Source organism: Sinocyclocheilus anshuiensis, unplaced genomic scaffold (genome assembly GCF_001515605.1).
Source record: "Sinocyclocheilus anshuiensis isolate Anshui unplaced genomic scaffold, SAMN03320099.WGS_v1.1 scaffold684, whole genome shotgun sequence".
NCBI lineage: Eukaryota > Metazoa > Chordata > Actinopteri > Cypriniformes > Cyprinidae > Sinocyclocheilus > Sinocyclocheilus anshuiensis.
The window spans coordinates 149,197-154,426 of NW_015554107.1; the positions used below are offsets into that span (position 1 = coordinate 149,197).

At 40.5% G+C, this 5,230-nt stretch overlaps 1 long non-coding RNA gene across 1 annotated transcript; it reads right to left on the reverse strand.

Moving 5' to 3' along the window:
* Nucleotides 1-2,315: 2,315 nt before the first annotated feature.
* On the reverse strand, nucleotides 2,316-3,936 carry LOC107669727 (uncharacterized). The gene is made up of 3 exons (XR_001632025.1): nucleotides 3,769-3,936; nucleotides 2,613-2,615; nucleotides 2,316-2,328 (listed from the first exon to the last, which is right to left on the reverse strand). It is a non-coding gene; the product is annotated as an uncharacterized LOC107669727 (long non-coding RNA).
* Between the last annotated feature and the right edge of the window lie 1,294 nt (nucleotides 3,937-5,230).

Here is a 5,230-nt window from a genome sequence, read left to right on the forward strand (position 1 = left end):
ACACACACACACACACACACACCAAAAAAATTAACATTTATTTTTAGTACAATTTTTTTTTTAAACCATTTTATTTTTAGTACATTCAAATTGGCATTAAAGGCTCATTCACTCTAAGGACGATAATGATAATGATAAATATATACTTTTAAAAATGTATCTAAATGTACAAAAAATAGCACCACAACTATAACAGCACAGAGGAACAATATCACTGGAAACACTTTCAGATTTTTTCCCCCAGCTGATAATGTTAAAAATTTTGACAGTCAGAATCCAACCTGCTTTCTTGAACATTTAAAGCGACAATTGACAACTGCAGTGTGTACTTATAATACATATAACACGATTGTGCATTGTTATGGATGTCAAACTAGTCGTCGTTATAGTTATCTTTATAGTTATTGTTCTTGGTGTGAACAGGCCTTCGCTTAAGGCTTTATATAATAAAAATCTTTAAAAATGGCAAATTATTTCTATGAATTCCAATGCAAAATGAGTTATATCAATCCACACCAGACACCGGTCCTGTGCATGAACACTGCCAGTAGAACAGAGAATTAAATGGGAAAAGTCATGAGGACAGTGTAAAGATATGGGGAACACCGATAAGCTGTTTTATTTGCATGTGCGTAAGTTAAGTATTACAGTGGGACATTTTCCTCTCTTGTCCTTTGATTCTTGCTTTACCCCTTTGGTTTTTTTGCACGTTTTCCAACAAGACACACCCCCTGATCCCTCCCACCCTTGATGCCCTTCCACCTTTTGTGCTCCTCTCCAAATACAGCACGTCCCCAAAATAAGAAACAGCAAATCCGCTCCCTCTTAGCTGCAGACGTGTTTACCATCCCATAATACTGCTCCCAGATTTGTTCAGCCCTTTGGATCGCCTTTTCTGCTCATATTTCCCCTCCGCTCTTATCACCGAACAAAGCGGCTTCTTCCCCACCATCGCAAAGCTCAGAAACCCCCGATTGTTACAATGGTAAGTATCGGAGGCGTTCTCCATTTCCACTGTAAAACCTGGAGACTAATGCAACACAACCACACCGCGCTGGGGGAGATTGCTGTCAACACTCTCCATAAACTGCAAACTCAGATTAGAGTCTGCTCTCGATGTCGATTTCAAAAGGCTCGCACGCTTATTCAAGCCCAACGTGAAATAATCTGCATCTATTCAGATAGAGGGTGTATGGAAGTTATTGATGTCAACTTTGCATGGTTATTGCTACCTTGGTTCTGCTGCTGGTATAATGAACTGAAAAGAGGCATGAAAAATGGCTTCCCTTGAGTCTTAATACCCAGGTAAAGAATTCAGTGTTTGGTTTTGGAAAATATGTAATTTTCTAAAGTAAATGGTATAGCTGGCTAAAAGAGACCAGTCTGGAATACCCACGGCACATTTATTTTGCCATAAAATAAGTTTTTTTTTTTTACATTACTGCTGCTCTGTATTATGTTCATTTGGCTATTGCTGCCTGTTTACACCGCATTAAAATCCTAATGTATTTCACACTATTTTCTCTTGTTGAATCAATAGCTGTCTATAAACAAGCTCTTTTTACACACACAAAAAAATTCTTATATTAACAAAAGCTCCCGATTTTGAATGATCATCTTATATATACCAATGGATCCTCTGCAGTGAATGGGTGCCGTCAGAATGAGAGTTTAAACAGCTGATAAAAACTTCACAATAATACACAATAATACATAAGTAATCGAAATGACTCCAGTCCAACAATTAATATCCTGTGAAGCGTTTTTAATTTAAGACTGTTGCTTCTGACCAAAATATGAGTCCTCTATCTGAAATATTGCTTTCTACAGTGAAAATATCATCTCGTCTGAATCAGGAGAGAAATGTGCACAGATCAAGCACTGTTTATAAAACAAAACAGTTCTAAACAAAAATGTCAGTTGATTTTGATGTGAGAGGACAACAGGGAATGGATTATGGACTCGTATTTTGGCCAGAAGCGAAGGTTTAAAGTTAAAATCCCTTAATGATGGATTTGTTTCTTACAAACACACAGCTTTTCATTTCACAAGTCATTCATTGATGGATTATTAAATTTCTGTAAATCTATTCCAACTCACTTACATCCCGGATGACCTGAGGGTTAATTTTCAGTATTTTTTCACTTTTGGGTGAACTATTCTTTTGATAACAGTATTTTAAATAACACCACCTCGCATGACATGCTTATAAATGCAGTCTGCTTAGAAGTGTCAGATGGCTAAGCTTGAAATCCTGGCCATGGACCTGCCAAATTGCCCCACAGAGCTTGTATATGTGTGTGTTCAACAGAGTTTGTGTGTGTGTGTCTGTGATGAGATACTCACACACACACAGCTCAGGTTAAACTGCATGGGAATCGCGCAGGCTACACACTGTTTGTTTTGGACTCAATAGCATCTCATTTACACGTGTTAATTGCAGCTAATTGGTTCTAATTGGATGAACAGGAAACCCTCTGGGACCATTCATACCTTTAATTTGAGGTAAATATCATTAATTAACATATGTTAATTGGAGCCAATTAACATTGATTAAGAGATGCCAGCCACGAGAAAAAGTACAACTATCAAAATTCGATCGAGTCAGATACGTGCTTCAGGATGAGACGCATCCGAAACGGCATCTGGACCAGTGCTGTTTGGGTGGCTTTGGGTGACGAATGGGGATGCTCAGACTGGCACGGATGCATGTTGTCTAGTGCCGCCCCTGCCCCGTTGCACACCTGCGCAGGAAGTGCTCCCATGGACAGAGGGCATCTGTAGGCCCATGAGGGGCCAGCGTGTGCTGCACCGCCGGAGCGCAAGAGATTATAGGAGCTGCTGCTGAGTCCGGCAGATAGGGAGGGGACAGAGACAGAAAGAGCGAGAGAGAGAGAGAGAGAGAGAGAGAGGTGGAGCTGCGAGCCACTGTATGTATGGACAGTGAGAGTTGGAATGAATATAAGAAGTTGAGAGAGAAGAAATAAAGAGAAAGTGAGTGATAGCAAAAGTATTTTTTGGAAAGCCTAGAACAAAGGCTGAACTATGAGAGAGTAATGTGCGTTGATACTCATGCAAGTATCGGACATTCAGACATTTGCAACCCTGCAAATAGTCAGGTCTAGTCACCTTTATTTAAATAGTGATTTATACACTACAGTTTCATGTGCAGCCAAGGAGAGATGAGGGAAGGATCTGTTCGCAAGTGTTATATTTATTAAAGGGACCACCCAAAATGAAAATTCTGTCATCTTTTACTCATCCTGAAGTTGTACCAAACCTGCAGTGAAGTGACATGTCATGTGGTCATTAGTGTCATGTAGAATTAGTGCTGTGCATTTATCCCATCCAAAGTGCACACACACAGCAGTGAACACACACACACACACACACCGTGAACACACACCTGGAGCAGTGGGCAGCCATTTACGCTGCAGCACCCGGGGAGCAGTTGGGGGTTCGGTGCCTTGCTCAAGGGCACCTCAGTCATGGTATTGAAGGTGGAAGAGGAGGGGAGTACATTCACTCCCCTCACCTACAATCCCTGCCGGTACGAGACTTGAACCCGCAACCTTTGGGTTACGAGTCCGACTCTCTAACCATTAGGCCACAACTTCCCCATCGATTTCCCCACAACTTCCCGTATGAGTTTCCTTTAGCTGTTAAACACAAAAGAAGATATTGTGAAGGATTTTGGTAGGCAAACAGTTGACGATATCCATTGACTTCTATAGTATGAAGAAAAATACTATGGAAGTCAATGGCTACTATTACAGTTTTTTACGATTGCTTAAGCACAATTTTGAAAACAGGGCCCGGTTTGTCAAAACACTACACCCGATTAACACAACCCTACACCAAAGTAGCACAACACTTCAGATCATTTGCAAAATGGAACACTTTTGTCAAAACTATACACAACTTTATAAAAACAATATTTTGAATTTTAGTGTGTAAGCAATCGTAAAAAACTGTAACTGTTTGGTTACCAACGTTCTTCAAAATGTCTTCTTTTGTGTTTATCTTCTTCAATTTACTCACCCTCCACTTCTTCCAAACCAATATGAGTTTCTTTCAGCTGTTGAACACAAAAGAAGATATTTTGAAGAATGTTGGTAGTCAAAGAATTGACGGTAGCCATTGACTTCTATAGTATGGAGAAAACTACTATGGAAGTCAATGGCTACTATCAACTGTTTGGTTACCAACATTCTTCAAAATATCTTCTTTTGTGTTCAACAGCTGAAGGAAAAAAGTGGAAGGTGACTAAATGTTGACAGAATTTTTATTTTCTAAAGTGAAAAAAACAACAACAACATGGGTGCACAGGAGAACAGCTTTACAAACTTTATATGGATGGGAATGGACAAATAACACTGAAACAGAGGGCTATACAGACTAAATGACAAACTAAACAAGGAACAAGTGAACATCATGAATAACCAAGGGGACAAATGAACAGAAATAATACCCAGGAAGAGAAAAAATTCAAACTAAAAGTTCATGAAATCTTCAAAACATTAGTCCTAAATTCAATGGAACGCAGAACACAAAATACCTGTGACATACAGATTGTTAAAGAGCAGCTTCAGAGTTATAAACAAGAAAGTAACAGAATCAACCTCAAATATTAGACTAATTCAACAATCCGGTCAGTATTCAGATCAAGTCATTTTAGTGTTGAGTCAATTCAGTTCAAATATCCAAACGATGCCTGAAGTAACTTATTCTGGTGCTTTTAGACTGAATGTTTGAGTTAATGTGGACAGTGGACATATGGACAGGCAGACTGTTGGAGGGTTTTAATACGTCAGTGATTTGGCTGGCAAGGGCAGGTGATTCCCAGTCGGGCGAGAGATCGAGCAAGAAGAGGCGCTTGTCCTGCTGGGCCGGTAACCTGTGTCAGAGACCTGGAGTCCTGAGCTGACATTGACACAAACACATGAAAACAGGCGCCTAGCAGGTGTCTGGGCACACACTGGCATCAGCAACACTCTCCATTCCTTTCTCCTTCAGTGTCTAAAGTGTAGGGCACATGACAAACAACAACAAGCGACGCACAGTGTCATCTTCTGAATAACTTTGCCTTTTGACAAGCACACTTGCCTCAAGAAGACAGAGAGATGCACAGACAGACAGCAACGCGGTGTTCGTGCTCACACAGCGGCGCGTGCGCTAGCAGCCTTGAGCGCTGAGGCATGGTGGCAGAGGCCGACGGTGCCCAGTAGGG